The sequence below is a fragment of the Mus musculus genome, chromosome 5 (assembly GCF_000001635.26).
Source record: "Mus musculus strain C57BL/6J chromosome 5, GRCm38.p6 C57BL/6J".
Classification (NCBI taxonomy): Eukaryota; Metazoa; Chordata; class Mammalia; order Rodentia; family Muridae; genus Mus; species Mus musculus.
The window spans coordinates 114,298,487-114,310,974 of record NC_000071.6 but is presented as its reverse complement, the minus strand read 5'-3'; the positions used below and the strand labels follow the sequence as shown (position 1 = coordinate 114,310,974).

General features: G+C 48.3%; 1 protein-coding gene across 1 annotated transcript in view, besides 1 other annotated feature; it reads right to left on the bottom strand.

Moving 5' to 3' along the window:
- Nucleotides 1–12,488, bottom strand: part of Myo1h (myosin 1H) — a 75,324-nt gene that overhangs the window by 53,602 nt on the left and 9,234 nt on the right. The gene's annotated exons all lie outside the window — the stretch shown is intronic.
- Nucleotides 9,765–12,252: an enhancer, noted in NCBI's record as "VISTA enhancer mm1522". NCBI's record gives its function as "enhancer in: midbrain (mesencephalon)[6/7]" and the evidence as "EXISTENCE:transgenic organism evidence [ECO:0001131][PMID:17130149]".

The following is a 12,488-nucleotide window of genomic DNA, read 5'->3' as shown; positions in this document are numbered from 1 at the left end:
CATATACACACAAGCATGCAAGCACACACACATACACACACACACAAACATGCAAACACATGCACACTCACACAGATTCACACACAAACATGCAAACACATACACACACATACACGCGCACACACATTCACAAACATACAAATAGGCAACCACACATATACACTCACACATGTACACACACAAATATACAAACACTCACACACATATACACACAAGCCTGCAAGCACACACATACACACTCACATGTGCACACATATACAAACATGCAAACACACCTATTCACACACACATACCACACACACACATATGCAAACACACATATATTCATTCAGATTCACACACACACACCACACAGAGCAAACAATTTAAAGCAGAGAATTATGCTGTTTCTAAAAATCAAACTCCTTTCAGTAAATGCAGTTTAAGCAATAACCTGGGCCTAAGTGCCCCACTTACGTGGCCTGCTGTCAATCACTTTTTCTGTGTAGCCTTGGCTAGCCTAGAACTCAATATGTAGACCAGGCTGGCCTCAGCCTCATACAGTTCCACCTGCTTCTGTCTCTCACGTGCTGGTTAAGAGTGTGCTCTACCACAGTATATTTTCTTTCTGAGCTGTCTGGCTCTTTCCTTTAAATAAAGGTTGTGTGTTCTTTCATGAATATATGTTGGCCTTTATTTCAGTTCCTTAAATAAAAGCCCAAGCATCCAGGAACATCTCGCCCAGACCCAATTACAAATAGCAAGACAATGGGGGGGAGGAGCCACAGAGGAGGACTATAGCTTTTATGGATGCACACACAGGAGTGCGGGGGAGGAGCGAACGCCATAGCTCAGTAATAAGAAAAAACAAATCATTTAAAGATGGGCAAAAGACCCAAACAAATGTTATTCCAAAGGGAAACAGAGAAATAAATACTCAACATAAAGTGTTCAAGGCCACTGGGAGATGCAACCCAAAACCCCAAATGATTCCACCAGAGGAGATCAGGTGAAGACCAATGCCACGGAATCCCATGTGCGCTGTTTGTAGGAGAGGAAGCTTGGCAGTTTCTAATGAAGTCAGCCACATCTCTAGCCTTTGATCAATGCTTCCACCCCTAAGTGTTTACACAAGGGCAATGTAAACCCAGGTCCACAAAAGGCCGGGACACCAAGTTCAGCCGGCGCACAGCTTCATTTAGAATGACCTGGAACTGGAAGCAGTCCAAAGACCCATCAGCCGAAGAATGGATGCAGCCCATCTGCACCGAAGACCGAACATGGCGATAAAAGCGGAGTAAAGGGTTCGAGAGAGCGTGGAAGACCCTCCCGGACATTGTGAAAGCATCCAGATACAAAAGAGCGTGCACCCGTGCGACTGCATTTGTGTGACTGTCTGGGGCAAGCAGAGCTAATCTACAGCGGACACTCAGAACAATTGTCGCCTGGTGGGGGCTGCCAGGGGAAGGACATCTGCGCGGCCATGGAAACTTTCTGTGCTCGATAGAGCTGTGAATCAGACACGTCTCTAACGTGTGTGGCTTTCAGCCTGGGTGTGCCTGATCGAGTCTTAGGAGATGGAGGCCATAAAACTGGGGGAGCTTGGGGGATGGGGGAGAGATGGGAGCACACATAGAAACTCGGTGGCAAGTGGGGCTGTGTGGGGGGTGCTATCCTGTTTGCATGATTAAAAAAAAAGTTTCTATAGCAAAAAAGTTAAGAAGAAAACAAAAACAATAATAAAATTGGCCAGCAGATGTCTCCCTACACTAGCTCACTAGAGCCAGAGGAACCCAATCTCTGCCCTTCCTTGCTGTCTTTTGGTCAATTGGTTTTTCAATTGGTCTTTTGAAATCAGAACCCAAAGAAGAGCTGATGGGCACTGGGAACCGAACTCAAGTCCTCTGGAAGAGCAGCAAGTGCTCTTAACCGCAGAGCCAACCCTTCAAGCCCCAGATGAACACTTCCTAGGAGGAGAAACTTCCCCCGTTGAGTGTGCAGCCACCACACAGTGCAGTACAGGGAAGGCAGGCAGACACCTTCGGGGTGGGGGTGAGTCCTCATGGGGCCAACCCAGAGTCAGCCATGAGCTCCATGGTTACCACAGGCCATGGATATCTGGTGTGCTTCTTCTCTTATGTTAAGAGTCCTCACTGACGTTCAACTTAACCTAGTTTTCACTCCTGGGATTCTCCTAAGTGGATCCTGGATCCTTTGACACAGCTCACTGGTCTTCAAAAGCGTCCCCAGTTGCTGAGGAGCTATAGCTCAGAGGTTAGGAGCACCCACTGCTCTGGCAGAGGACCCAGGTTGAGGTCCCAGCCTCCACTTGGTAGCTCACGACCAGCTCCAGGGGATGTGTCGTCCTCTTCTGACTTCCGTGGCCACCAGGCACACATGTGATGAACAGACACACGTGAAGGTAAAGTACTCATCATATCCAAAATAAAATATTGGAGGAGGAGGGAGGAGGGAGGAGGGAGGAGGGAGGAGGGAGAGGGAGGAGCAGGGACATGGGATATTTCAAGCTTATCTTACTTATGACCCTGATCCTGATTTGGGTTTCTCATTGGGAGGGTAGGTAGATGATGCCAGAGACTTGGGCATTTGCACACATATCTGCACATAAACATTTGCACGTGCATGTGTACATGCGCCCACACTGTGGACTTGTTAAGTCAGTTTCCGAGGTTCTTGCCATTCATCGTACCAGTCTTGAAACTCTTCCCCTACCTCCCTAACTTAAATTCTAGATTAATGACCCAAGAAATTTCTCACTGGCTTCGTCCCATGCTATATATACAATAGTCTTAAAAATCAGTATCAGCCAGGCGTGGTGGCTCATGCCTTTAATCCCAGCACTCGGGAGGTAGAGGCAGGCAGATTTCTGAGTTCGAGGCCAGCCTGGTCTACAAAGTGAGTTCCAGGACAGCCAGGGCTACACAGAGAAACCCTGCCTCGAAAAACCAAAAAACCAAAACCAAAACCAAAACCAAAAACCAGTATCAACCCTATTACCAAGGCAATTGTTGAGCACTTGGGTTTCCTAAGGAGTATTTGAAATGTATCCTTTGACTTCATACACAATGTATCATGATCGTATTACCCACAACCCCCTAAGCCTTCTCTTTTTACCCTCACATTTTTAACCCACTGAGGTGTGGTTAGTTCTCTCTCTCTCTCTCTCTCCCTCCCTCCCTCCCTCCCTCTCTCTCTCCCTCCCTCTCTCTCCCTCTCTCCCTCTTCCTCCCTCTCTCCCCCTCTCTCTCTTTCTCTCCCTCTCCCTCTCCCTCTCTCTCTCTCTGTCTCTCTCTCTCTCTAAGACAGTGTCTCAAACTATAGCAGAGCTGGTCCTAAGTTAGCAGTCTCCCTGCCTCAGCCTCCTGAAGGCTTAGGATTCCATGAATTTATCAGTTTGGATTTTATGAGATATTTTTATTTGTTATTTTATGTGTAGGAGTGATTTGTCTGTAGACATGTTTGTGGACCACACATGTGCCTGGCACCCACGGAGGTCAGAAGAGGGCATTGGATCCCCTGGAGCTGGGGTTACAGGGGGCTGTGAACTGCTATGTGGTTGCTGGGGATTGAAACCAGGTCCTCTGCAAAAACAGCCAATGCTCTTAAATGCAGAGCGTCTCTCCAGGCCCAACACTTTGGGTTTTAATCAGTTCTTTGTTCTCCAGACATACTACACCAGGCAGAACACAGTTCTGTGTTTTCAATTCCCTTGAGATAATTGATCTCTGTGGTTGGAGTGGCCACTAAATGCACATTTAACCATAAATCATCCCCTCCCCCCCCCTCAGCAGCAGCAGCAGCAGCAGCAGCAGCAGCAGCAGCAGCAGCAGCAGCAGCACTACCACCATCATCATGAGTGAGAGACCACGACATGCATTTGGAGTCAATTCTCCCTTCCACTGTGGGTTCCAGGGACGGAACTCAGGTTTGTAAGACTTACCCATTAAACACTTCTACCCGTGGAGCCGTCCTGTGGCCCTAGTGTGCGTGAGCACCGGAAACTCCTAAGCCTTCTACAGTGAGCCTGTTTGTTAAGAGAGGCAAATTCACATGGGAAGCACAATGAGAGACTCCTCCTCCTCCTCCTCCTCCTCCTCCTCCTCCTCCTCCTCCTCCTCCTCCTCCTCCTCACCAAGGTGGCAACAATGTAACATGTCAGAAAAGTCCAAGTCCTGGGGAAGAAGGCAGAAAAGAGAGGCTCCACCATTAGCCCAGGGAACACAGAACGGTGTGGCCCCTTGACCGTCCTGCCAGCTTCTCTAACAGTCACTCCGTGACCCAGTGAGTTTGCTCTCTGGCAGGCTCCCAAGAGCAGGGGAAACATGATCATGTCGTGGTGAGGCTCTCATGACCCTGTTGACAGGAATGCCACAGAGAGGTGATTTCCATTTCACATTAACGGGGGCTTCATAAAACTATTTGGTTTTTTTTTTAAAGCTACTATTTTCAAGTGCAGATTAAAACTATTTATTTATTTTTATGTGTATGTGTGTATGTCTGAATGTATTCAAGAGGTCAGACGAGGTCACTGAATCCCTGGGCACTGGAGTTTATAGGCATTTGTGCACCACCATGTGGGTGCTGGGAACTGTACCAAGGTCTCCTGCAAGAACAGATGCACTTAACCGCTGAGCCATCTCTCCAGCCTCCGTAGAGCAATTGTTTTGGGAAGGGTGTAACAGGGTCGAACGCCTTAGCACAACCGACTCCATGATGGAAATCCCATTCAGGATTAAAGATCAGCATGCAGCCAGCACCGCCTACAACACCACCACAACCAAAGGACTCAATCCGTCAAAATCCGGAGTCTAGGAAAGTTTCCAAAGGCACTAGCCTTTTTTTCCATTAGCTTTTGTAGTTCTTCTGGCTAACTGTTCCTGTTAACTGAAGTATGTCAACCTAGAAGCTTACCCTGAGAAAGGCTCAGGCTACACTGCGATCCCAACATCTAGGGTGGCCGCTGGCCGGCTAATGAAGACTTCCTGTGGCAGGAACTCTGCCTGGGCCGTCTTCTCTTCTGCATCCCCACATCAAAGAGTGATGGTGTGCTCTCGATCACACAGTATACGGACATGCGTTAAATCCAGTGCATCTGAGTGGTTATCGCCAGCCTCAGATACAATTAGAGCCCAACAGATGAAGGACACTTGATAACAATAAGAGCATAAGACCGATGTGGATTCTGATCGGTTTTAATGATCGGGAAAATGTGAATATTGAGTTCTATCAAGGAAGTGATCATTTGTGTGGTCCTGGGATCACAGCTATGTTGCTGAAAGACAGTGACTTGGCCATACGTGCTAAAATGCATTGCAGATGAAGTTTATATCCACGAGACTGGTGGGCCAGGTTGCTCAAACCCCAGCACCAGAGTTACAAGGTTGTGTTCTGCCATGCCTGGTCTTCTATGGGGGCTGGGGTTTTGAACTAAGGTCTCTATGCATCTGACTGAGCAACTGCTCCAGCACCATATAAATAATAACGTTAATGTTAGAAGATGACTTACAAATAAATATAACAGAAGACACGGCAGAGGGCATTGTTAAGTTATTACGCGCTATTTCGTAGTTACGTTCACAGAGACACTGCAGCCTACTGGCTGCCGGAATAGTTCTTAGTGGGTTAGGCATTGTCTTTTGGAGTAGTAGAAGTGTTCTGCAACCAGAGAGGGGGTGGGTAGGAAATATTATGCAACAGACACCACTGAGAGGGTATTTCATGCTATGAGGAATTTACTTCAATAAACTATTCAAAGAATTTAAGGGAGACCCAAGAACCACTGGCCGGCCTGCCTGACTGAAATGGCAATTTCCAGGTACAGTGAGAGACTCTGTCTCAGAAACTAAGGTGGAGAGCTACAGAGAAGACTCCAGATGTCAAGCTCTGGTTTCTTCATACACGCACACACACACACACACACACACACACACACACAGGCGAGGGCACTTGCACACACACATGGGTGAGCAGGCATGCACTACATACACACACCATATACACACACACCTCAGACCACACCCACACCTCACACACCACACAGCACACACACACACTTCTCCCTACACACACACACTACACACCTCATACTACACACATATATACCACCTCTATTCACACCACACACACACACACCTTACACTACACATACACCTCACACCACACACAAACACACATTCACACACATATGCATACAACACTCACATTCCATACCACACACATACACACTGCCCCCTATGTACACACCAACCCCCCCCCACATTAACACAACCACACACACATTCATACAACCATATACCACACACACACATTCATATAACCACATACCACACACACACACACATCCCATTCCACACACCCCCACAAACACTTTACACCATACACACACCCCCACACACGTTCACACAACCACACATACACATTCACACAACTACACACACATATTCATACAACCATACACCCACACACATTCATACACACCACACACACACACATACATTCACACCACACACACATTCACATAACCCCCCCCCCACACACACACACCACACACAATGTAAAGAGTGAACAAAGCCTACAGAATGAGGAGACACTGAGTCTAAAGCGACATCAAACATAACAAAATCAAAGAGCTCAGTCTGAAAGGGGGCAGATGGTCAAACGGACAACATGGATGTTAAATATGCACTCAGCACACCGACAGAAGACACTTCCAGCTCTGCCAAACAGGACAAGGATGTGGAATCAGGGGAAGTCTCACCTGCTGGAGGTGGTGTTGGGACAGGAATTAGCACACCACATTGGCAGGAAGCTATATGGCAGAAGCTGGCGAGGGTGGAGACACAGGGCACCGACCAGTAGCAGCTTCTCCAGCCAGGGGCAGTGGGGAAGACACAAGCAGGGCCCACGGTGACAGACTTGTGACCGCCTCTCACACCACAGTCTAAGTGGAATGCCACATCACATACAGTCTCACAGGCTACGGGTACGTATGAATTCACTCAAAACCACCCCCACTCAGCGGCAGTGGGTGGCGGGCACTTCGGGGAACAGATCAAACCAGACATGGAGAAGAGAACTTGTCATTTGGCTCATATAGGCTGAGATTAAAGCAGAAAGAGTCTGACCCCAGAATCCATGTGCTTGTCACACACACACACACACACACACACACACACACACACACATCAGGGATGGAAAATGCATGCCGTATTTGTGATAGAAGGACTGATAAACACACATCACATCAGCACCCCGCTGTTTGCAGCCATGAGAGTGAAGGTACCACTGTTCTCATCAATGTCCATCCATCCAACAAGGCATTGATGCATGACGCAGCTCGGGGGCCACCTAGACTCCAGGGAGCCAAGGATGGTCCTCTGCAGAACTCACGGAGGGAGGCAGATGGGCCTTTGTATGTGTCAAGCTAAACGCGCATGGTTCACATTCATATTACATTTATCCATTTATTTGTGTGGAGAGATGCACATGCTACAGCGCACATATGGAAGTCAGGGGACTAGTCCCAGGAGTCAGCTCTCCCCTCCCATCAGGTGGATTCCAGGGATCTGTCTCAGATCATCAAGCTTGGCAGCAAGTGTCTCCACCTGCTGAGCTGGCCTGAGGCAGCAACATAAGGGAAACTGCACAGCTGGGCATGGTAGAGTGTGAGCCTTTAATCCTAGCACGTGGGAGGCAGAGGCAGGCCGACCTCTGAGTTTGAGGGTAGTCTGGTCTACAGAGAGAGTTCCAGGACAGCCAGGACTGCACAGAGAAACCCTGTCTCGAAAAGAGAGAGAGAGAGAGGGGGGGGGGAGAGAGAGAGAGAAGAGAGAGGAAGAAGAAAGAGGAGGAGGGAGAAGATGAAGAAGAAGAAATCCTAGTCCTCAGAAGGCTGAGACTGGAGGATTAAGGAGTTTGAGTCCAGGCTATATAACGAGACCCTGAAGAAAGAAAGAAAGAAAGAAAGAAAGAAAGAAAGAAAGAAAGAAAGAAAGAAAGGAGGGAGGGGGGGAGGAGGCAGGAGAGAGAGAAAGAGGGGAGGGAGGGAGGGAGGGAGGGAGGGAGGGAGGGAGGGAGGGAGGAAGGACATCTACTCTCGGACACAGAGTTCATCTTCTGATAACTGACCTCAGAGGCGGCTTATAAAAAGGATGAAGCTTTACTGCAAACCCTATCATTATATAATAATGTAAATCGTGTTCTTATGAACCCAACTCTCAGGGTTAGCGGTGGAACACTGGTAAGTTCTGTCTGACAAGTCGGGAGGTCCTGTTCACCCAGCTTTACCCCGAGGAGCTGTCGCTAGAGCTCGCTAACATACCATTTTTGGTTTTGAGAAATGAGTTGAGATCGGATGACTGTGTACGAGTGTGCATGAGAGTCCTTCGGAGGCTAAAGGAACGCATCATCCCTTGGAGCTGGAGTCAAAGGCTGGTGCTGGGAACTGAACTCAGGTCCTTTGCAAGAGCAGCAAGTGCTCTTAGCCACCGAGGCCTGACTCCAACACCAGTTATGGACATTTTAAGTGTAAGAACATAGTCTTGGCTGTGTCTGATGGTAAGATTTGTTACCTTAGGACATGGGAGGAGAATGGAGGAGGAGCCATGAGTCCAAAGCCAGCCACAGGCTACATGCTGAGATGCCGTTTCAAAAATAAACACAGAAGAGAAAAGTGATATATTCTAAAGCATGGAAAGGCGGCTTTGGTGTCCTTTATAGACGTGAGGCATGTCCTTAGTCTGGTAACCTGAACCTTGGTGTGAGTGTGGACGAGATGGGTCCTTTCTCTCACCAACCAAACCACACATGGTAGACAAAGCTATTATCATCATTTGTGGCCCTGGCTCAAACTCAGTGCTTGGTGCAGGTGACACAAATACTTTGCCACTGATCACAGGGCCAGCCTAAACCAGAACATGTACGCACAATGTACGCACACAGGCAGACTCAAGCAATCATGTGTGCATGGGTCTCCCTCTGTTGTTCTCCGCTTCATTATTTTCCAAAGATTTATTTTTTATTTGATGTGCACAAATGTGGCCTATATGTGTATACATGCACCCTGTGGGATCCAATCGATTTAGTGGCAGTGGTGAGCCACCATGTATGGTCTGGGAACTGAACCCAGGTCCCCTGCAAGAGCAACCAGTGCTCTTAAAAGCTGGCTGTCTCCTCAGCGATCCTACCGAATACTTTGAGGCAGTTTCTCTTGGTGAACCTGGAGCTTACCAATTGGCTAGCCTCCTAGCCAGCCCTTGGTATTCACTACCGCTTGGTCTCAACCATGCTATGTAGCCCAGGCTGGCCTTGAAGTCACAATCCTCCTGCCTCAGGCTCCTGAGTTGCTGGGATGACAGGTGCCTGACAAATTGCTTTTCTTGTTATCTAACATTGGTTGGAGGTTTCTACTCTATGGAGCTGGCCTGATTTCTTTTCTTAAGAGCTGGAGAGAGAGAGAGAGAGATACAGAGACAGATAGAGAGAGAGATACAGAGAGACAAAGAAAGGGAGACAGAGACAGACAGGGAAAGGGAAATGAGAGACAGATAGAGACAGACACAAGTACAGATGGGAGGGAAGGGAAAATGTGAGAGAGAGAGAGAGAGAGAGAGAGAGACAGAGACAGAGACAGACAGAAACAGAGAGAAGAGAGAGAGAGATCAGGTACAGCATATGAAAAACACTAACTGTAACAAATTGTAACCATCTTGGGTGGCTATGGAGGGAGCCAGTGGACAGGGCACTGACAGGCTTGCTGGCGTGCTAGGACACCCTGTCTAGACCCAGATCGTCAGACATGCCTATGGTTTATAACCACCCAGTAGGGCCCACATTTATTTTACATACTTTCCAGTACACAGGTGACATCCCATGATAAAAGGACTCTAAAAGCTGCCCTGTTAAAGTTTTAATGCTGAGAGGGAGGCGGGTAAGATCCTGGTCTCTGGAGGGCTACGCTGCCGTTTCCCATTCTCTGTGTATAACAGTACCAGCGAGCTGAGAAGGTGGAGGTGGGCAGGCTCGTTTCCTCTGGAAAGTTAGACCTGGGGGGCAAGCAAGCACATCAGCTTGCCCCGGCCTTCTGAAAGGGTTTTTGTTTCAATTTGCCACAAAGTCCCAAGACTGCCTCCTCTCTAAAACTTCAGAGAGCAGGGCTTTCCGGCTCCATTTTTGCAACCAAGACCCATTGTAAATCTGGCAATGGCTCTAATGCTCTGATAAGAGAGTTGTTCTTTATATACTATCTAAGTATGATTTCCTTCCTGTCTGAAGGTGGAAAGCAAGATGGAAGATGTTTGAGGTTTGCGAATTGAGGTTTCTGGACAGTAGGATGCAGCTCGGATTTTTTTTTTTTTTTTAACAGACTGAAGTTCCAATTCACACGTCCTCAGCGAGTGCTGAACCCAGGTGTATGTGACATGAATGGTGGCCTGGGCCTCAGGAAACTGATGTCCCCACTCCAGGACCTCGCTCACATTATTAGTGAAGTTGAGAGAGAAAGACATACACACACAAAGAGGAAGCGGGGAGAGAGAGGCAGGCTAGACCCTGTACACACTGGCTGTCAAAGCAGCAATGGGACAGCACCGAAACTCTGCACCAATTCAGGAAGCTCCAGAAACGTCCATTTCTTCCACATTCGGTCCCAAGCACCAAGGGTCTGTCCTAGAAGACATCAGATAGCCAGAAAGGAAGGAACTGGGAGAAGACAGACCGAATGTAATGAACTGAGAGCCCGGCCCCCATCCCCGGGGTCTCAGGCTTGAGGCTGAGAAGCCGTCCTCCTGCAGAATGGACAGAGGTCGGGGAGCCGCTTCTCTTTCCCAAACCCAAAGTGGGGGGAGCGTAAGTGAGAAAATCGCCCGAGTTCAAACATTCCTTTACAACCCCAACTTTAAATACTAAATGTGTTTCATGGCTGCCATCTTGAAAAACATTAGTTAGCCAAAGACGTCCTTTGATTCCCATCTCAGATGGAAACACTGGCGGGATAATCCATTGAAACGGTTCCCGGCACAAAGGCCTTTCTGCGACAATCACGACAATCTCGACAATCTCGGTGCTTGTGAAGGACAACATTTTTGTGAGCAAAATAAAACATTTTAATGCGCTACAATCCATTACACATATAGCCCTCCATTTCCTTTCAGTAATGATTCATTAGAAAACATTTAACGTCACTGTTGATTTCACACTGGGCAGTCTGGGCACAAAGGACGAGAGATGGCCCATTTAGAAGGGGCTGGAGCCTTCTTTTCTAATCTGAGAGACTCCAAGGAGGTGGGGCCCCGCAGGACACAACAGGCCGGCTAAATTGTGCGGTTAACGGTCAAAGCACCCCCGCCTACTCTGACACTCATTTCAAGATGACAGCGAACAATAGAGTTTTGTCCAGGCAGCCCTTTCTTGCCTGCCGTCTACATCGGAGCACACATGGGACCCGCCCCACACTTCACCCACCTGCCTCCCCCCTCCCGCCTCGTCCACTCCCTCCTCTGCCTCTTTGCCAGCTCCCCCTTTAACACAAAGAGACAGGTGAAGAATATGAGAAAAAAGGAGACTATTCAGCACGTCAGCTTCCATAACACAATCGCCTGTCAGGTTCCCTACGAGTGCTCAAATGTCTGGGTTGAGGCCAGACACCCTGCTCTGAGCTAGGTTAGTTAGCGGGCAAGACAGCTCCAAGGCCACTTCTTACAGTCCCTGTAGAATGCCACCTCCCGGGTACGGAGGCTGCAAACCATCTTTAGTAACGACGGTGGCCTAAATTTGCTATCACGGCAAGAGATGTCAACCCACTGGGCTATAAGCATATTCCTTTTGCTCCCGAAATTCCAAACATTTGCAGAAAGAAAGAGAGAGACAGACAGAGAGAGAGAGAGAGAGAGAGAGAGAGAGAGAGAGAGAGAGAGAGAGAGAAATTGTATCCAAAGCCAGAAGCCTGCGTGTCAGAGAGATTGGAATAAATTTCGAGCCTTTAAAACACACACACACACACACACACACACACACAAAATCTCATCAAGACCATCATGATCTTTGCCAAGTCTGACGATCTGAGTTCAATCCCCAGGACCCACATGTTAGGAGGAGAGAAGTGACTCTTGCTAGTTGTCCTCTGACCTGCATGCTCACGCACATGCACGCGCACGCGCGCACACACACACTAAACAAATATAATAAGCATTTTAATAAGCAAACCCAGCCTGTGATCAGCCAGTGGCAAGTGAGGCTACGCTAGCTAACGTGGCACATGCTGAGAAAAATCAAAATTCCTAATGAAGCTGTTGGCACCGAGCCAGGCCAGTGAGCTTCTAGACAGAACGCATGCAGCATGCTCTGAGACAGGCATGCTCTGGACGGGGTCAGCCAACTGGCCCGGAAGCCTGATCCAGACCCTGCCCATTCGTAAAGGCCCAAGCCACTCTCACCTTTTAAACGACTGGAGGAGACTGAAAAAGTAATTGGTGACACAAGAAAAGCCTGTG